Source organism: Beta vulgaris, chromosome 2, assembly GCF_026745355.1.
Source record: "Beta vulgaris subsp. vulgaris cultivar EL10 chromosome 2, EL10.2, whole genome shotgun sequence".
NCBI classification, from domain to species: domain Eukaryota; kingdom Viridiplantae; phylum Streptophyta; class Magnoliopsida; order Caryophyllales; family Amaranthaceae; genus Beta; species Beta vulgaris.
This window is the reverse complement of record NC_079203.1, coordinates 14,352,239-14,374,694: the sequence shown is the minus strand read 5'-3', so window position 1 is coordinate 14,374,694 and position 22,456 is coordinate 14,352,239. Positions and strand designations below refer to the sequence as shown.

General features: G+C 36.2%; 1 long non-coding RNA gene and 1 other non-coding gene across 2 annotated transcripts; one reads left to right on the top strand and one right to left on the bottom strand.

Moving 5' to 3' along the window:
* Positions 1-3,968: 3,968 nt before the first annotated feature.
* On the top strand, positions 3,969-21,188 carry LOC104885288 (uncharacterized). Its single transcript, XR_008967953.1, has 4 exons — positions 3,969-4,110; positions 11,793-12,820; positions 18,745-18,890; positions 20,523-21,188. It is a non-coding gene; the product is annotated as an uncharacterized LOC104885288 (long non-coding RNA).
* LOC125495419 (small nucleolar RNA R71) lies at positions 13,983-14,089 on the bottom strand. The gene has a single exon (XR_007272056.1). It is a non-coding gene; the product is annotated as a small nucleolar RNA R71 (small nucleolar RNA).
* Positions 21,189-22,456: the final 1,268 nt, after the last annotated feature.

The following is a 22,456-nucleotide window of genomic DNA, read 5'->3' as shown; positions in this document are numbered from 1 at the left end:
CTTCACTCTTCACCCTAGAGAGAGGTCTAAGGCAGGGGGACCCCCTCTCCCCCTTCCTTTTTAACCTAGCGGCCGAGCCTCTAAACCTCTTGATACAAAAAGCCATTTCTAAGCAATTGTGGAAGGGACTTGAAATATCAACGCGAGGTTTATCAATTTCGCATCTTCAATATGCGGATGATACCATCATTTTTTGCCCCAAGGATATTAATGCTCTCATGAATATTAAGAAATCCTTAATTATTTTCCATCTTGTTTCCGGTTTACAGGTTAACTTCCATAAAAGTAGCATTTTGGGATTGAATTTGGACTCCAACTGGATCAAATTTGCCGCGGACTCTCTTCAATGCAAGATAGGGGAATTTCCATTCACTTACCTTGGATTACCTATTGGGGGTAATTCGTCCCTCATAAGCACTTGGGATTTGGTTATCAACCGCATGAATCAAAAGCTTGCAACGTGGAAAGGCAAGTTACTATCATTAGGAGGCCGCATAACTCTAATCAAGGCTTCGCTATCAAGCCTGTCCTTGTATTATATGTCTCTATTCCGTATCCCGAAATCGGTCATCTCAAAAATTATAAAGCTTCAAAGATAATTTTTTTGGTGTGCAGATTCAGGAAAGAAATCATTTCCTTTGGTCGCATGGAGTTTGATTGAGCTCCCAAAATTCCTTGGGGGACTTGGTGTTGGTAATCTCTTGCATAAGGACTTGGCTTTTCTCTTCAAGTGGTGGTGGAGATATTTTAATGAACCAAACGCGCTTTGGCACAGGGTCATTAAGGATAAATATGGCTACTCCCAATTCACATCAATCGCAGATTTCTCAATTCCAAGCAGAGGTGGCCCATGGAGACACATCTGCTCTTCCATCCTTTGGCACCCTTGCACCAAAAGCCTAGCAAGATCTACTGTAAGGAAGTGGGTTGGTGATGGGCAAATGACTGCATTTTGGCTGGACATCTGGTTGGGCTCATCCCCCCTCAAAATCCTGTTTCCTCGGCTCTTTCGAATATGTAGCAACCAGCGGGCCTCAATGGCCTCCTTGGGCTTTTGGGACGGATCTAATTGGCTTTGGAGCCTGGAATGGAAGCGCGAGCTTAGGCCCCATGACCTAGCGGAACGCGATAGTCTTATCTCAATGTTGGACTCGGTTGTTCCAGACCCACTTTGCAGCGACATATTCATTTGGTCCCCCGATTTTTGTATCGTATGCGTTGCTTGGCAAATTGAATACGCGAGGGAAGCTCTCTAAACTCTCTATTATTCCATCTTCGGAGGCATTATGTACCATCTGCCATACACATGAAGAGGTAGAAGACCATTTATTTATTCAATGTGAATTCTCGAGAGATGTTTGGAATTGGTGGCTCTCCTTATGGGACTTTTGATGGGTTCTACCAAAATCTCTAAAGGACCTCTTCTCTCAATGGCAATGTGCTTCATCTGATTACCTTTTCAAGAAAATATGGAGAGCCTCCTTCTATATCATTGTATGGACCCTTTGGAAGGAGCGCCATGCTCTAATATTTAGAAAGCAATCTTGCTCGGCACGACAAATTTAAGACTCGATACTACTTCGCCTGTGTTGGTGGATAAAGGGGTGGAAGGACCCCTTTCCTTACTCATGTAACGACGTTCTTCAAAATCCCTCATGACTTAGAGGAATCTCCTTTGTAAAGTCAGAAGCTGCCCCACTCTCCAATTGCGACAAGGTGTGGAGTCGTCCTCCCCTTCTCTCCCTCAAATGCAACATTGATGCATCTTTCGACCCAATTTATGTAACCTTAGTGCAATTGGAGGAGTCCGTCGAAACAATGCGGGCCTGTTTATATGCCTCTTCCCTGTTTATATGCCTCTTCTCATGCCTTAGAGGAACATTGATACATCTCTGGAGATAAACTCTGCTGAAGTATATGCAATATATAGAGCTGTGAAAATCTCCCTCTCATCTCCTGAAATTTCATCATATCCCATCACCTTTGAATCCGACTCAGCTAACGTTGTTAGATGGTGCAACGAGAAAGTTGAAGGGCCTTGGAATATGAACTTCATGTTGAATTTCATTAGAGTTGCGATCAACTCGCAGCTCGACGCGCAAATCATTCACAAGGGCAGAAGCTCGAACGCAGTGGCAGACTCTTTGGCAAAGCAGGATTTACGTAGGGAGAATGATTTTATAGCTTGGTTGTAAGATTGTCTTTAGCTCTCAATGCTTAATATGGTCTCATGAAAGTAACTGCCTATATCATTGTTCTGGGCTGGCTGTTGTGTGCTTGATTGTAATATTCCCTTTGTCATATTAATAAAATGTGAATAGCTTATCCAAAAAAAATTGATGATGGCATAACAGATATAGAAAGTGCATTCTGGTTGACTATTCCTCCGGAGGAAAAGCACCTCGACACAGATCAGGAGGTGCGGTGTCGGGCCGTCCTCGTTCTTTTTTTTTCTTTTTGTTTGCAATATCCTCCTTCTTCAGACACAAGTATTTAAAGAAAATTATTGATCATGCACATGAATATGATAATTACTTGTCCTGTAGTTTGAATACTATTTCATCTATTCTGAATTACTTAAAATAATGGATTTTCAAATTATTCATACTTCTTTTTGACCATCTAGTATGATTAATTAATTTTTTGACCCATTCAAAATGTATGGGAATTGTTTTTCTATAAATTTAAAATTTTAGGGTCTTTCTCCTATTATCATGGTGTGACTATGAGCTTGTTAAAAAATTTCACAAATCATATCGTGTAATAAGAATACTTTAAAACTGCTCTATAATTCGTGTGTTCGGTGACTCATATAGTTAATAACTTAATATTATGGTGGAACCATGACCAACCTTTTTTGAAAAAAGTTTTCACTCTGCCCATTGCTTTGCTCAGGTGAAAAATGCATCTATATTACTTACAAAATGATAAATCCTATGTGGCATGCTTACAATCACCAAGCAAAACTAGAGCCCTTAAAGAGCAAAACTCTTGAATAGGGTGTCCACGTGACACTTAGGCATATTGATTCTCAAAGTTGTTATGTATTAGGAAAAAAACGTTAATGGCGTTAAATATGGTATAAATAAGGAAATTAATATCATGATTCCCATAACCTCAATGATGTTATTGTTATTGTTATTGTTATTGTCATTGTTATTGTTATTGTTATGGTTATTGTTATGGCTATTGTTATGGTTATGGTTATGGTTATTGTTATTGTTATTGTTATGGTTATTGTTATGGTTATTATTATTGTTATTATTATTATTATTATTATTATTATTATTATTATTATTATTGTTATTATTATTGTTATTGTTGTTATTTTACTATTATTACTACTATTATTATTAATATTAATTTATATAATTACTATTACTACGAACATTACTATATAATAGTACATCTATTCAAAAGGATTATTATAACATTTTTATACTTATTAATTATTAATTTTCGTAATTATTATTATGTCGTTGCTATTATTAATATGTCATTGATATCACTATTTGAAGTTATTTGTGTTCAAGAAAATGAATGTTCTTTTGACATTTGTACGTGTTCCTTTTTATATTTGTTATAATTAACCATTTTAATATGTGATGTTCTTTTTGACGTTGTACGTGTAATGAATATGACAATAGTATATGTGTTTATTTTTTTTTCAACAATTTTGGCAGAATAATATAAAGTATATGTTACTAATTTATATAAAATATGAGTAGCATGGGGTAACCTAATGGTGTTGGCATCACGTTCAAAATATTCCCTACAAGGGATTTTAACTTAGGAAAAATTATTTGGAATAAGTAAACCTTTGCGTGGCCTTCTTAAATTAAGTCAACACTCGGATTATCTTGGATTAAGCACATGTTACAATTACTTAAAATTTTATTAAGTTTTTTTTACTACTTATCGGTTGAACCCATTACTAAAAACCCTTTGACTTATTTCCCCCCCTTTTTTTTTCAACTGCTCATCCAATGCTCTCTCTCCTCCTCCACCTACCATAATTACTTCTCCTAACCTAACCTCTGCAAATCATTAACGCCATCATTGAGGAAGCTTCAATGTTGAAGTTTGGAGAAGAAAGCTGGGTGTGAAGAGGTACGGTTCACCTTCCCTTCTTTTGATTTTTTTAGGGTTAACACCATTCTCTTAGATGAACTGAAATAGTTCGAGGATTTTTTCACTGTAAATTTTGCTCCTTTATGTTGAATGCTGAAGAATTGTGATGTCGTTTTGTTTTGCGTGTTCAAAATTATGCTATAATAAGTGGTTTAGTTGCACATTATTATGTAAAATACATTGTGGTTGAGTTGCTTAATATTGGTTATGTTGTTGATTTGTGGTAACTTTGTTCCTTAAAAAATTGAAACTTTATTATTCTTCTTGTTATGTAAGAATGCAAATGACACTGTTAATCTGAGATCTTGGCATGGAGGAAAGTTTAAAGTTGCTAAAACTGGTGAGATGATATAAGTAGGTGGGGAGGGGAGAACATTCCCGATTGACCCTGATGAGTTATGTTATTGGGATATCCTAGACCTAGTCAAGAAATGTGGATCTTATAGCACAATAGGTGGGGTTTATTTTTTGATTCCTGGATAGAGCTTAGTGGAAGGTCTTAAAAAGGTAGTTGATGATGCAACAGTGGTTGAAATGGGAGGGATAATAGTGAAATATAGGTCAATTGATTTGTTTGTTTTACATGAGGGCACAGAACTGGACTTAACAGTAGGGGTTGAACCAATTCTAATGTCACACAACCAATTTTATAGACCAAGTAAATTGACACCTAAGAGGGGACCATAAAAATGGGACCTAGCAACATAAAATGAAGGCTAAACAAGACTACTGACGTTCTCTCTCTAGACTCTCTCAAACCCTAACCTAAAAAAACACAAAACATAACCCCGCCGCACAGGCTCGCCGGAGGCCGGTCTGAGCGTCGTGCCGCTCCTCGGTCGCCGGCGAGCCCCCTGCTGTTAGTTTAGGTAGTTAGTTTCTCTCCTAGCCCTCTGTTTGCGCCCGTTCTCTCCACCAATATTTCGTCCCCTTTCCCCTTACCTGCGCCTCCCTCTTCGTTTCTCCCCCTTATTTTGCGTCGGTCCCTCCGGAGATTGTGTTTCCCCCTCCGTGGATCGGGTTGCCGGTGCTTTCGATTTGTTAGTTCGTTTTTGGTTTTTTATGTTTTCATCGTTTTTTTCTCTTCGTCGCCTTTTGTTGCTCGTCGGTGCGTCCCCCTCCCCAGTTTCGCACCACCCACATCTTTAGTGAGTCGGTCGTCCCCAGTCCTTAGTTGTTCCGGAGTCTGTGCGAGTCCACCCTCTCCCCTGTTCGATGTGTTCCCCTCCCCGTTACCCCTGTTTATGGTATGTTCTTTATCCCACCCCTATTTAGGCTCGACTGTGTGGCGCTTAACATCCAGCTTCCTTGGTCAAGAGTCTCCCCTCCCCGATCCCCCTTTAAGGTTAGTCTAAGATTCCCCTCCCCCGTCCCCCTAGTTAGGTTTAAGTGTGTCGCTGTCCCCCCGTCCCCGCTAGTGTTAGTTGGCGTCAGTGTATTTAGTGTGCCAAGGAAGCGTGTGCTGCAGGTTCTTGCCGGTGTTGTTTGCCGGCATTGCTCTATGTTTCGGGTGGTCGTTAATGTTTTCATTATCTTCATGGTTGTTTGTTTAAGATCTGTTGTTTGTCGATCTTCTGGATTTGGGTTTGTCACTTTGGATCTTAGGATCTGTCAGTGGGGCGTAGTTCATCAATCTAACTCGCCCCAAATACTCGTGATGACTTCATGTGTCATCACACCTCAAAAACGCATCTTGTGGGAGGCCCCCCAACTTGATTTGGGGCACGTGAAGACCTCCACCTCGTTTTTCGGGTTTCAGTCTAATGTGACTGATTTTCGAAGACCCTCGCAGCAGGGTCCGAAGTCACTCTCGAAAGTGACTTCTTTGTTTAGCAAATCAGGAGAATCCCAGGAGGCTCATCAAGGACCTTGGGATTTCGTGCTTAGTGGACAGGATCTACTAGCAGTTGTACGACAATCTCTCTCTGAAGATCGTCAGAGTTGTGTCTTTCAACAGATTTTCTCCCACATCCACCTTCACTCCCCATCGCACAAGACAAACGTTCTTCGGACTGGTTTTTTATTAGTTAGTGTTTATGTTAACTTGTTTTTCCGCGTTTTTGTAGTTTCACTAATGTCTGTTGTTTCTTGTTTCTGTTTAGTTTGGTTGTATTACCATTAGGTTGTACTCCCAATTTTCATTAATGCAAATTTCCTTGATGTCAAAAAAAAAAGGGACCTAATAAACACACATCTGCATTAGAACATCTACAATGGGGTGGGTTGGTCTTACTTGGTTTTTATGTTTTGTCATTCTCTCTCCTTCCCTCCTTCTTACACCTCACATCCCACTAAAACTCCCACCAACTCATCTTTTTTTTCTCACAATGGGTGGTTAGTCTTACTTGGTTTTTCCATTTCTCTCTCGTACTTTTACCAAACCCCACCATATACTCTCTCTCCTACTTTTAGCAAACCCCACCATATTCAATGTTTAATTTTTTTTATATGAAATAGATGATTCAAATTAATAAAAGCTAATTAGATTTCGTTAAATTAATTACGAGCTAATTAACTTACGTTAAATTAATTACGATAAATGAAACTACGTTAGAAGCTAATTAGCTAATTAGCTTACGTTAAATTAAATTAGCGTTAACTTGAGATTATAGTATATGTGTTAATTAGCTTACTTTAAATTAAATTACGTTAACTTGACATTATAAATTAAAAAAAAATGAACACATTACATAAGATAGATAATAAAAAAAAACAGACATACATGAAATGTGATACATAAACATAGATAATTTAAAACACAAATACATGATAGATTGATACATAAAGCTAAGATAGATAATTTAAAACACAGAAATACATGAAATTTGAAATTAACTTAAACCATAATTAATTAAATAAAGTTAGTTAATCAACTTGACGATTAGGCCCAAACTTACGCCATATGTGTTCAACCAAGTTATTTTTTAGTGAGATGTGAGTTTCTGCATCTCGCATCTTAGATCTTCTCTCCATGTATGCACCTAAATTTCGCGCATCGAGTCTTCCGTTGTGCACAACGAATAAGTCTTCTCCGACTTAGTTAGATGATCCCTCGTTATTTTGAGTTTCAAGCTGATCATATTCGTTTGGATCTCGGTAATTTTGATAAGTATCACGCTCATCTTCAACAATCATATTGTGCATGATGATACATGCCATGATTATTTTCCACAATATGTCTTTATCCCACGCGAGAGTGGGTTTTCAATTGATTGCAAATCTAGCTTGCAATACTCCAAATGCACGCTCTACATCTTTTCTAACAGCTTCTTGATGTTGTGTGAATAGTCTTTGTTTGGGGGTTTGGGGGAGTTTTATTGCGGGGATGAATGTTGACCATCTCGGGTAGATGCCATCAGTAAGATAGTAACCCATGTTATAAAATGTCTCGTTCACCGAGAAGTTGACCTCTGGGGCTCTTCCTTGTAGGACATCATCAAAGACGGGAGACCTCTGCAATACGTTTATATCATTGCATGAACCCGGGGTGCCAAAAAAAGCATGCCATATCCATAAGTCACTTGAAGCAACCGCTTCTAAGATTTTGGTTGCTGTTTTGCTTCTTCCTTGATACATTCCTTTCCAGCCCCGAGGATAATTCTTCCAGTTCTAGTGCATGCAATCGATGCTTCCCATCATGCCTGGGAAGCCACGACGCTCGCCTTCATGTAGGAGACGCTCAATGTCATTTGCATTTGACTTCCTCAAGTATTCATCTCCAAATCTAGCAACAACCGCTTCGACAAAATGAAGAAGGCACTCTCTAGCGGTACATGTCAACAACATCAGAGGATGAACCATATGCCAACATCCTGATAGCCGCTGTGCATTTTTGTAGTTTTGATGCACCCATCCTTCCAGTAGCATCTGGTTTTTGCACAAAGAATTTATCATCTTGAATTGTTACACCTTCGACAATACGAAGGAAAACATGCTTATGCATACGAAACCTATGACGAAAAATATTCTCGGGGTATAGAGGTTCGTTGCTGAAATAATCATGAAACAATCTTTCATGAGCTTCCTCACGTTCCCTACGCACAAAATTTCTAGTGCGGGGTACAATTTCTTCTTCATTTTGTTGCTCAGCATCAACGGACTGACTCCATTCTATGTAATCTTGAACCATGTAATTAAAAAACTCAGAACCTGAACTAGAAGAACTTGAATCATAGTTCATTTTGGAGATATGTTGATTGAAGTGGTGCTTTCTAGAAAATAAAAAATTGAGAGGAAAAGTGAATGGAGTTGTGATTTTATTGTTGAAGTTATGCTCTATTATATAGGAAAAATCCATCATATGTACATAACAATAATTGATTTACAGATTAGACATATCAATGCAATATAGGAGCAGACAATTCAATGCAATGTAGGAGTAGACAATTCAATGCGGCACTATGCATCATACTATTCAAAGTCAGATGAGTTGACAATTCAATGCAGTACTATTTGTGACATAATTTAATATCAGGTGATTAGACATGCAATTCAATGCAATAATAATAATAAAAATAATACTACTAATACTATTACTACAACTACTAGTACTACTAGTAGTAGTACTACTACTACTACTACTACTAATAATAATAATAACAATTAATAATAATAATAATAATAATAATAATAATAATAATAATAATAATAACGATGATGATATGGTAATAAATAATTATAACGATAATGATAATGATACATTCATAATCAAACGTTACGACCGTACATATTCATAATTAAAAATTACGATACAATTAAATTGTGAAATAAAACAATTAAAAACATGAACACTAACTAAACATATTTGTCCTTAAATTGTAGTTTAAGTTTTTCACACATCTCTCTCTCATCCGGGTCAAGGGAAGACTTAGCCATTAATATATTTCAAATTTTGAACTTTCTATCTTCCTCTTTCATTGATTCTCTCAAGGCATCACGCTCCTTTTGATACTGAAGTAAGTCATCTCCCACATTAATCCTCCTCGTAATTTCCAAAGAGGATGGAGATGTAGAACTGGATATTGGGGCTTTTCTCCTACTCTTAACTTTCTTGATGCCGTCAGGACATTTTGAGCTCACACCTTCATCTGGACCGGACCGTTTTGAGCTCCCGCCGCATAATTGGGTGCCATCTGTCCATTTGTCATAGTGTTTCAGAACATTCCATGCATGCTCCAATGTAAATCGGGGACCATGGACTTTTATCCACATCTCACGGGCTTCAGTCAGGACGTCTTCGTCATTGCAGCCGGACCCCTTCTTCCTTTTCGCCTCGGTATATATCCCGACCCATGCATTCACATCTCCGTTGATTTTTTTTCAAAGACTAGTAATAGCTCTGAATGTCCTTGGGCGTAAAGTTGGATTGAGTCGTCGTGACTCTTCAACCCTCTCAAATACTGAACCCCAAAAACCGTCACCATTTTGGTCGGTTCCCTTCAACACATCTCCTCTGCACTCTAGATATGCCGAAATGAGTGCATGATCTTCATCTGCACTCCATTGAAACTTTGGTGTTGTGGTGTTTTTTGAAGAAGGAGTGTTTTGAATTTCCTGTGATTGGATTTCGTTTACATCGTCGTTTTCGTTAGGTTGTTCATGTTGTTGTGAAATATGTTAGGATATAGGAAAAGATGGTTGAACTTGTTGTTGGGATAGATGATTAGAACTTTGTGGAGATTGTTGTGTAGCTTGTTGAGAATTTTGGTAATTCGATTGGCTTTGGAAAAACATAAACATTCTTTGAAATTCCGGATTTTGTAGCACACTTGGATCGATTTGGAAATTATTTTGGGGATTTTGTGGGTGGTTTGGATTATTTTGGGAGTAATTAGAATTATTTGAATCCATAATATTTACTTAGTTCATAGATAAAAATATTTTATGAAAGAGGAGTAGGTAGGAGAGAGTAATTAGAAAAAAATATATTAGGAAGAGGTGTGGTGAAATATATTGCAATTTGGGCTCAATTTATAGATAAAAATATTTTATAGCCGTTATTGTAATTTTTTTTTTAATCTGGTTTTTTTTATTAACGTTACAAAATTTTGTAATGTTAATAATTACAAAATTTTACCGTTGAAAGAGGGAGGAAGCAATTGATTGAGCCCAGCGAAACTTTCCAGCAACGTGGCATCATCTCATTTGCGCGTCAGACCAGTACAACTGCTGGGCCTCAATCTGCGCGCCACTTTCCGCGTGGCAGCATCTTGTGCGAACCAGCTGCTGAAATTCCCACATGGCAGCATCTCCTCACCCCAACTCAGCGTGTGTTTTTTTTTAAAAAAAAAATTGGGCCCAGCTTTTTTGCCACTTGTCATCTTCTCCTTTACCCAAAGCACGCCATCCGAGGTGCTGTGGGTCTGGTATTCTAGACCAACCAGCTCCAAAGTCCAAGTTCCTCAATGGTAAAACCAATTAAAACTAGTTTTACTATTTGCTAGACCAATTAAGACTCATCCATTGTAAATGCTCTTAGTACATAGTATATACTGCCATATCAACAACTAGGGGTGAAAGTTCGGTGTGCGGTTTGGATTAGGGCCTAATCCAATCCGATCCGAATAAAATTTGGATTTCAATTTTTCAATCCGAATCCAAACCAATTAAGGTTTGAATCTGATCCAATCCAATCCGAAATTTCATACTCTAGATTGGATCCGATCCGAAAATCCGAGTTTTTTTAAACTTTAATTTTTCGATGAAATAAATTATGCACAACAGCAGCCTATTAGATTTAGGAAATGAGGAATTAAGTGCAGTTAGTGTTTTAAGGGAAGGATTGAAGTGCTATGTGTATTGGACTATGGAGTACGTTTTTTTATAATAAAAAATCAATTAAGAACTTAAGCCCAATCCAGATACATAATACAAGGCATATTACTATTCGGTTATATTGGATTTTTGGATCCAATTACCCTCAATCCAATCCGATCCGAAAATCCAATTTTTCAAAAATTCTCAATCCGAATCCAATCCGAACACAGTTCGAATCCGATCCGAATTACTAATTTGTATTGGATTGGATTGGATTTTGGATTTTATCCGAATAACTTTCACCCCTATCAACAACACCAATAGATGCTGCCAAGTGATCAACTACATTATTTATCCTCCCCTCTTTAACTGATCCCACCCCCTTGGTTATTTCTTCAAACCCTAGCCCCAACCAAATACTTCTCACAACACTCCCCAATATTGAATCTAGGCAAGATAGCCCTCCTCACAACACTTCCAACACTGAACTTATACAAGATACCCCTGACCAACATACTGATAATGCTTTCTTAAACAACTATGAGTGGGAGGATCCTAGGCAAGATAGCCTAATAAGATATGAGGATATGTTTGGTGGTGAGAGTCATGATTCAGGTGACCCTAATTATCAACCTGAGCTAGGTACATCTAGGTTGGATGGGGATGGATTTGTTGGCATTGATGAAGAAATTGACCCTGACCTAGTAGATGAGGAATTTGAGGTGGATGAAGGTGAGGTGATTAACTTATTTTATTGCATACTTTCACCCCTATATTTTAGTTATTTGAATATATTTTATATCTATATATGAGTTTTTCAGATGACTTTTAATATTGCGTAATTATTCCATTGAGTTAATATTTTTATCGCCTATGGAGCTTAATTAGTATGTATTTTATGATAGGTATTTAGTTTGCAAAATAAGCTAAGGGAGTATGGGTCCAAATAACAAGCAACCCAAGTCAAAGATTACACAAGAAAAGAAAAGGAAGAGAAAAAAAAAAGAGTAAACTCACCTCATCTTCGCAGTTTCACGAGCAAAACCAAAGAAAGGGGAATACTTTCTTTTCCAAGTCAACCCAATTCAGAACAAGAATCTCCAATATACAAAGGCAAACGTAATAAGGGAATTATGGAGCAAATTAAATTAGAGATCGTATCTTTTTCTCTATAACTAATTTCGAAAAATTTGATAATTGGGGTTTTTGTTCAATTGGGTATAAAAATCCCTTAATTTCTACAAGAGAGGGGGGCGGCAAAAGGATAGTTTTCGCACAATACACGCAATAGATATTAGGTTTTAGTTTTTACATTCTACTGGTTGATTGGCCCAATTGTTATTGGAGCCGACGACGTTTCAGATTCTTGTTTCTAGTTTAATTTGAAGGCCCCTGGTATTTTTCGTTCCTTGCTTTTAACTGACTTTAGGCTCCGTTTGGTAGGGCGTAAAATATTTTCAGTGTAAAATGATTTTCATGGAAAACGATTTACAATGGAAACACAATTCCAAAATTAGTTTTCTGTTGTTTGGTTACATGTAAGAAAAATGATGAAATGAAAGGAAAATGAGAGGGAAAGTAAGGAGGTAGTGAGAGGAGTGTATAAGAGAGATAAGGAAAATAATTTTCCATTCATTTTGAAAGGAAAATGGTTTTCCATCATTGGGAGAGTAATTTTACCCCAAAGGAAAATGGTTTTACACTCTTTTGCCAACCAAACAATGTAAAACTAAAAATAGAGGAAAATAGTTTTTCGGGAATACGTTTTACGCCCTACCAAACGGAGCCTTAATCTAGTTTTGCTTTATCATCTTCTAAAGTTCTACTCAATCTATTTTGTTGTTCTTAATTGTTTGTAAAAGCTTTGTGTACTTTGGCAGCATCAACGTCAAATTCGATCTTGCTTTGTTGCCTATTTATTTGCTGCATCATTGTATGTTATTTTAATCATCTTAATTTATGTCCTTTGATTTCATATCTTAAATTGTTTATGAACATAGGAGTATTCACTTGTTTGGCTTATATCAAATCATATCTTAATCATCTTGATGCCAATGCTTCTTACGGGTAAGTTAAGTTTGTTTGTTTGCTAGTTTGGTTCATAACGGTGTCCTATTTTTACTTTTATTTGATTTATTTATAGTTTCGATTTGGTAGGTTCTTTACCAGTTCCTTTATTTATTTTTTTTACTATAATTTTGGTCTTAGTTAACTTTCTTGCTTAATTAGATGATTTCTTGCTGGTAGTTGTAGTTGACTCTAAGTGACCTAATTCATATAATTAAGTGGGTAATACGATTTAATAACAATATCCTTGTGGGTTCGACCCATATTCTCTAGTTGTGCTATATCGTACGCAGTGCACTTGCGGTACTAGTTTTTCTTCATACAAGTTTTTGGCGTTGTTGTCGGGGATGTTGTGTATTTAGTTATATTACCTGTTTGATCTAAGTCATTACTTGTTTGTGTGAGTTATAGCTTTATTACTCATTTAGCACTTTGCATAACATCTCACTTAAATTTAGTCTAATCTGTTTCATTTCATATTCTGTGCTATTTTTTTTCTTTCTAAAAAAAAAGTTGGTTCAATTTGTGTCTCTTTGCTTTATTTAGTTTATGAAGGTTTGGAGTACCGACCCTAAGACCTTTCGCTTATTTAGTATCTAACTGGATCAAGACTTAGATAAATTTTTTAGTGACTTAAGAAACGATAAAATGGGAGATGAGACACCCCCTCGTAGTACTCTAAATGACATCTTTTATCCAGCTAGATCTTCTCAACCATCTTGTTTTGGACTTCCTACTATACGTGGTAATCTTAATTTTTGAGCTTAAACATCTCAATAGTGTCCTACTCTCTAAGTTTTCTGGTGTTGAAGATCCCTATTTGTTTCTTAGAGAATTTGATGAAATTTGTGCTACAATGTAGTATCCTGGAGTTACTAATGATGGTCTAAGATTAAGGGCTATTCCTTTTGCTCTTAAAACTGATGCTAAAAAATGGATGTATGGTCTTCCACCTAATTCAATCGAATCATGGGATGCTTTTGTATTTGTCTTTTTTAAAAAAATATTTCCCTAATGGTAAGACCGTAAGACTTAGAAATGAAATTAACCAATTCATTCAACTAGAACGTGAAAGTTTTTGGAAATATTTAGATAGATTTAAGGATTTACTTGCTCAATGCCCTCACCATGGATTTGAAAAATCCCGTTTGTGTCAAATTGTGTATGAAGGGTTAGATCCTAACTCTAGAATTATGCTTGAATCTATGTGTCAGGGAAAATTCTTGGGTAAAACTATTGATGAAGCATGGGAATTTTTAGAAGACTTAGCTGATAAGACATTGCAATCGATGACCACTAGAGCTGATAGTAGTAGCCTTCCTGCCAAGATTTCTAGTGATAAAGGTGGCTTGTATAATGTATTAGATAACATGAATCTTGAGACTAGGCTAACATTGTTAGAAAATCAGTTAAAAGGGTTATCTGTCCCACAATCCCAAGCTCACCAAATTGCATCTTTTTCCTGTACTCATTGCCATGGTTTAGATCATATTTCCAATGTTTGCCCATACATTGCTCCACAAAGTCATAATAATATAGAACAAGCTAATATGGCCTTCCAATAACCTAGGAATGACCCATACTCCAATACATATAATCCAGGTTGGCGTAATCACCCTAACTTCTCTTGGAGTCAAGGCCAACACTTAGGAGGCTCTAGTAGTCAAGTGGGAAATTTTATTAACACTTCAATACCTCAATCTTCTATGTTTCCAAATCAGAATTTCTAAGGTAATCCAAGGCCACAAATTTCTCAAACACAACCTCCTCCTAGATATACTGAAACCGATAAGAAGATAAGTAGTTTAGAAAGAACTCTTAAAACATTAACGGACACTGTTGCTCAGTTAGTTTCTTATAACAGAGAGAAAGGAACATTCCCTAGTCAACCTGAAATTAATCCTAGGTACATGAATTCTAATTCACAAGTTCAAAATGAGAATTTGAAAAGAGTTAATGCTGTGATTTCTTTATGATTAGGTAAACAAGTTGATAATCAAATAAGTGACATATCTGATGAAGCTCTTAATCCTTCTTCTTCTACTTCTATACCTAGTTTTCCTTCCATAACTAGTGAGAAGAAGAGTAATAATGAACCTGTCACTGATAATTTAGAAGAACTTTGTGAAAAAGAGGCTAATGATGAAACTGATAAAAACAAGCATGTACCTACTGTTAATGACCAAACGTACAAGCCTAAAGCACCTTTTCTCACAGGTTCACTAAAAAGAAAGATGAAGGTCAGTTTGAAAAGATAAGGGAAACGTTTTCACAAGTTAAAATTAATATTCCTCTTCTTGATGCCATTAATCAAATGCCACCTTATGCCAAATTTCTAAAGAATTATACACCACTAAGATAGCCACTAAAGTACCTAAGAAAGCATTCTTAGCTTCTAATGTAGAGTTCTATTATTTCTAATCAGATTCTAGTGAAGTATAAAGATCCTGGTGCCCTACTATTTCTATTGTTATAGGCGATAAAACCATTCATAGAGCACTCTTAGACTTAGGTGTAGTGTCAACCTGCTTCCACTTGTCGTTTATGAGCAACTTGGCTTAGGTGAGCTGAAACCCACTAAGGTAACCCTTCAATTAGCTGATAAGTCTGTTAAGGTACCTAAGGGAGTGGTGGAAGATGTCCTAATTAAGGTAGTTGAATTTATTTTTCCTGTCCATTTTATTGTTCTTGAAACTGAATACATTCCCAATCCTGAAAATCAAATTCCAGTCATCTTAGGACGACTTTCTTAGCTACTTCGAATGCATTGATTAATTGTCATAATGGTATGATGAAAATCTCTTTTCGAAACATGATGGTAGATCTGAACATATTTAATCTCTATAAACAACCATCAAATGACGAGTACTCTGATACAATTAATTGGTTAGAATCATATCCTACTGGTGGTATAGATGATGTTGAGTCAGTACACATTAAGTCTTCAGATTCAGACCATGAAAATGTTATGTTATCTGACTCTACCTAGTCTGTAAGTTCTGTTTCACCTACTCTGCTTGTTGCCCCTGAGTCTACCCCCTCTTTAGAGCTTAAACCACTTCCCGAGTCTTTGAAATATGCTTTCCTAGGACAAGATCACAGCTGCCCAGTCATTATTGCGTCTGATTTAGATGATTTGCAAGAGACTAAACTGATGGAAATGCTTAAAAAGTACAAGAATGTTATAGGATGGAGTCTTAATGATATAAAAGGGACTAGTCCTTCTATTGTTCAACATAGGATTCATCTTGAAGAAAACACTAAACCACATAGAGACCATCAAAGACGTTTGAATCCTACATTACAAGAAGTAGTAAAGAAAGAAGTAATTAAGTGGTTAGATCACGAATAATTTATCCAATCTCTGATAGTGAGTGGGTGAGTCTTGTGCAAGTTGTTCCTAAAAAGACCGGTACACTGTGGTTAAGAATGATAAAAATGAGTTAGTTCCTACAAGAGTCCAATCTGGTTGGCGAGTTTGCCTAGATTATAGAAAACTTAATGCGGCTACTAGGAAAGACCATTTTCCGCTTTCATTTATGGACCAAATGCTCGAGAGACTAGCTGGACATAGTTATTATTGTTTTCTTGACGGGTATTCTGCTTACACTCAAGTTTCTATTGCTCCCGAAGACCAAGATAAGACCACCTTTACTTGCCCTTTTAGTACATATGCTTTTCGAAAAATGCCTTTTGGTTTATGTAATGCGCCTGCAACCTTTTAGTGATGTATGAACTCTTTATTTCTAATATGGTTGAGCAATGTATTGATATATTCATGGATGACTTTTCTGTGTTTGGTAATTTATTTGAAAATTGCTTAGGCAATTTATCTAAGGTCTTCGAAAGATGTATTGAGAAAAATTTAGTTCTAAACTGGGAGAAATGTCATTTTATGGTTAAGAAAGGTATAGTGCTTGGTCATATTGTGTCAAATGATGGTATAGAAGTTGACAAAGCCAAAATTGATTTGATTTCTAACTTGCTACCTCCCTCTTCTGTTAAAGATGTCCGGTCATTCTTAGGCCATGCAGGGTTTTATAGACGATTTATAAAAGACTTCAGTAAGATCGCTAAACCTTGTCTCAATTACTAGCTAAGGATGTTCCTTTTAATTTTCCACTGAATGTTTAGAAGCTTTTAACAAGCTGAAAAGTGCATTAACTTCTTCTTCTATTCTTTATCCTCCTATATTAGGGTGAACCCTTTGAACTTATGTGTGATGCATCTGATTATGCAGTAGGTGTTGTGTTAGGACAGCGAGTTGATAAGAAACCTCATGTAATATATTATGCTAGCCACACTTTAAATGAGGCACAACTTAATTATACAGTGACTGAAAAAGAGTTTCTTGCTATTGTCTTTGCTTTTGAAAAGTTTAGATTATATTTGATCGATTCTCATGTTATTATTTATAGTGATCATATTGCTATTAGATATCTCCTTAATAAAAAAAAGATGCTAAGCCTAGACTACTTAGTGGATTTTGCTTTTACAAGAATTTGATTGTGAAATTAAGGATAGAAAAGGTTCTGATAATCCTGTAGCAGATCATTTGTCTCGTATACTTGTTAAGCAAAGTGAATCTCTTATTTCTGAGTGTTTTCCTGATGAGCAACTTTTTATGGTGCAAGCTGAACCATGGTATGCTGACATAGTTAATTATTTAGTGACTAGAGAGTTGCCATCCCATTGGAATAAGCATGATAAATCTCGCTTTCTGTCATATGTGAAGTATTTTATTTGGGATGATCCTTATTTATTTAAATATTGCCCTGATCAGATTATTAGGAGATGTGTCCCCGATTCTAAAATTCAGAGTATTCTTTCTTTTTTCCATGATCAAGCTTGTGGGGGCCATTTCAGTGGTAAGAAAACAGCAACTAAAATTCTTCAATCAGGTCTATATTGGCCTACATTATTTAAAGATGCTCATGTTTATTGCAAAAACTGTTCTAGGTGTCAACAATTAGGAAAGATTACTAGAAGAGCGAGATATGATGCCTTTAACTCTAATCATTATTGTTGAAGTGTTTGATATTTGGGGTATAGACTTTATGGGGCCCTTTCCCTCGTCTTTTGGTAATGAAAACATCCATCTTGCCGTGGATTATGTATCAAAATGGGTAGAATATAGCTACTAGGAGTAATGGAAGCCAAGTGGTCGTGAGATTCCTTAGGGAAAATATTTTTGCTAGATTTGGTATGCCTAGGGCTATAATTAGTGATCGTGGTACTCACTTTACGAATCGCAATTTCGAGGCATTATTGAAAAAATATATGATTGTTCATAGGCTAGCTACTCCATATCACCCTCAAACGAGTGATCAAGTTGAGGTTTCAAATAGGCAAATCAAGTAGATTTTAGAGAAAATAGTAAATAAAAATCGGAAGGATTGGTCTGATAAACTTATTGATGCATTGTGGGGATATAGGACAGCTTATAAGACCCTATTACGTATGTCTCCTTATAGAGTAATGTATGGTAAAGCCTGCCATTTACCCCTAGAGTTAGAAGACCTTGTATTGTGGGCAATTAAGATGCTAAATACTGATTTAGATGCTGGTGATGGTGTGAGAAAGTTACAAATTAATGAGTTAGAAGAGATTAGAGATGAAGCTTATGAAAGCTCTAGATTACACAAGGAAAGAGCGAAACTAATTCATGATAAGCATATTCACATAATGGACTTTGTTGTAGGTCAAAAAGTTCTGTTATATTCCCAGGTTAGTTACGATCTCGCTGGACTGGTCCATATATTATTACTCACGTAGTTCCTCATGGTGTAGTAGAGGATCGCGTTTCAAATTGAATGGACAAAGGCTTAAACAATATCTTGAGTTGCCAGAAGAGAACACGGAAGAAAATGTAGAGTGTTTGCTATTCTACGAACCTGAATATGATGACTAATGGAGTCTATGCAAGCTGCTTGGATGTACCTCAGATCCAACCCGGGTAAATTTTTTCCATGATTTAATTGTTCTTAGTTTATTTCGTTCTACTACAATAAATGAAATCTATGACTACTTCGTGTCTTTTCCTTTTTTGTTTTTCTTGTTTCTTTCTCTCTACATTCACAACTTACATTGAGGCCAATGTAAGAAAAAAGTGTAGGGTAGTGGCCACTAACCAATTTTTGAAATTTTTGCTTGTTATGACTGGATATGCTGGAAGATAGAAATCTTTCCTCTGTTTGTGCTGATATTAGCTGGGCTTATGCTGGTTATGCTTGCTGGAAATTATATACATGATTTATAGGTTATTTAAAAATTTGGATTTGTCAATTTTATGGGGAAGTGCTGCAGAAATTTATGCAAAATAGGCCTCCATATTACTTTTATCTAAGCGTAATTTAACATGTAGTTATGAATGCCTCCTACTGCTGTCTTTTATTACTAGTATTCTGCAATTTCGTTATACTTTACACATTAGAAATATGAGTGCAAATAGCAAGTTAGCCACCTCCCCACCTCTTTAAAGGACTAACTAGTAAGATAGTTGACAGTAGACTCTAACCTTACAATTTGTTTATTAAATTCTGTTTACTTAAGTTATCAATCTAAAAAAAAAAAAGAAATTTTCTTTTTTTTTGAAGTTATGAATATCAAGACGTCATCTCTAGCAACTCCTAAATATACCTTAATAATGCTAGGCTTATATGTGATCTAGCACACTATCTTTATTGGCTTAGATGTGGGGTATGGAGAAAGACTTTTATACTTTAATCTACTTAACTAGTACCTCTTACTTTCCTTGGTGACTTTTTCACTATTCTTGGTTACTGGAGAATTACTTGACTTTGTTAAAGAAACGAGAAAACATGGTTTTCAAAAAAAAAAAAAATAAGCTGGATTAGTAATCCCAAAAGGTGAGATGTTGAACCATTGGAAAAACAGAGTGATATTAATCAGGTCTTGAAATAAAAGAACTTGAAAAAGCAAATTAAAAAGCCTAAAAAGCAAAGCAAATGCCAAAGTATTGAGTACTCCTTTGAGACCAATGAGTGGTAAGTGCAATGTCATATGAAACGGAACGATCCTTGTACAGGTAAGGGAGAATCAACTTGGAACAATAATCAAGTCAGACTAAAGTACCTCGTATTCGAATGTCAATACACTTGCACTTGAACACCTAGATTACATGTGAGATCAAACTAATTATAAAATGTTGCTTGAGTGTAGTAGCTACATTGTGTTCATACCTTGCTAACCTAATGAAAACATTTTCATGACTAACTTGAGATTTCTGAAATAAAAATATTTTAGTTTATCATCATGCTTATTAGTTTAGTTTCATTTGAGGTTGGGTGGTTAACTAATGTCTTTTTTTTACGATACACTTGGTTTAATAATCTCATTTGCTCGAGGTCGACCAAAGACTAAGTATGAGGGAGTTTGATTAGCTTATTTTATTGCATATTTTCACCCCTATATTGTTATTTGAATATATTCGATATCTATATATGGGTTTTTCGGATGACTTATAATATTGCGTAATTATTCCATTTAGCTAATATTTTTATCGCCTACGGAGCTTAATTAGTATTTATCTTATGATATGTATTTAGTTTGCGAAATAAGGGAGTACGGGCCCAATAACAAGCAACCCAAGTCTAAGATTACACAAGAAAAGAAAAGGAAGCCCAATGCTTCCACAACCACAATAACAACACAACAAGCAAACAAAAGGTAGAGAAAAAAAAGGAGTAAACTCACCTCATCTTCGCAATTTCACGAGCAAAACCAAAGAAAGAGGAATACTTTCTTTTCCAAGTCAACCCAATTCAGAGCAATAATCTCCAATATACGAAGGCAAACATAATAAGGGAATTATGGAGAAAATTAGAGATCGTATCTTTTTCTCTATAACTAATTTCGAAAAATTTAATAATTGGGGTTTTTGTTCAATTGGGTATAAAAATCCCTTAATTTCTACAAGAGAAGGGGGCGGACAAAAGGATAGTTTTCGCACAATACAGACAATAGATATTAGGTTTTAGTTTTTACATTCTACTGGTTGATTGGCCAAATTGTTATTGGAGCCAACGATGTTTCAGATTCTTGTTTCTACTTTAATTTGAAGACCCCTGGTATTTTCGTTCCTTGCTTTTGATTGACTTTAATCTAGTTTTGCTTTAATACTCAATCTATTTTGTTGTTCTTAATTGTTGGTAAAGCTTTGTGGACTTTGGAAGCATCAACTTCAAATTCGATCTTGCTTTGTTGCCGATTTATTTGTTGCATCATTGTTTGTTATTTTAATCATCTTAATTTATGTCTTGTGATTTCCTATCTTAAATTGTCTATGAACATGGGAGTATTCACTTATTTGTCTTATATCAAATCATATCTTAATCATCTTGATGTCAATGCTTCTTACGGGTAAGTTAAGTTTGTTTGTTTGCTAGTTTGGTTCATAGAGGTGTCCTATTTTTACTTTTATTTGGTTTATTTATAGTTCCGATTTGGTAGGCTCTTTAGCAGTTCCTTTATTTTTTTATTTTTTATTTTTATTATAATTTTAGTCTTAGAAACTTTCTTGATTAATTAGATGTTTCTTGCTGCTGGTTGTAGTTGACTCTAAGTGACCTAATTCATATAATTAAGTGGGTAATACGATTTAATAACAATATCCTTATAGGTTCGACCCGTATTTGCTAGTTGTGCTATATTGTACACCGTACACTTGCGGTACTAGTTTTTATTCAGACATGAGGCTGAGGAGTTAGAAGGTTATGAAGTGTTGTGAAATGAATCAGACAAGAGTGATGAGGAGTTCCGCATAGCTAGGGAAAGAGTGAAGTCATGTCAGTCTAGGTTGTTTCAAGCTGCTCAACAAATCCAAAGGAAGGCTGTAGAAGGTAAATTGGGGGCACAAGAGGGTTCACAAAAGCAACTTGTTATAGAAGAGGGAAATAGAGGGGAAAGAGGGTATGAGAGTGAATATTATGAGAGAGAGGATGACATCCATAGACCTCCTGACAGTGGGGATGAAGGTCAGAGTGATAGGAGGCCAAGTAGTGGGTTGTTAGTGGGGCCAGAGACTGACTTTGAGAAATTTGAGTGGAAAGTGGGTCAAAGATTTGCAAATAGGGAGGATTTCAAGAAAGTTGTTGCAAAGTATGCAATAATGCAAAAGAGAAATGTGTACCTCCAAGTGAGTAACAAGAACAGGAAGCTTGAATTAGGTGTGAGGCGTGTGCAAGGCTGCCCTATTTTATCTTTACTCCTCTTGCCATTCACACAAATCTAGCTTCATAGTTAAGAAAGTGAAGAGCTTGCACCAGTGTCATAGGAATATGAAAAAGAATAGGCAATTGAAAAATACCTGGGATGTAAAAGAGATGTTGGAGGTGTTTAAGGTTAGGCCACATTGACCAGCCAAGGACATTATTGAGACAATTAAAAGGGCTTATAAGGTGTTGGTTAATAAACCATTTGCTTATAAAGTGAAGTACTATGCCCATAGAATGTTACATCGGAGCATGCAAGACCATTACAA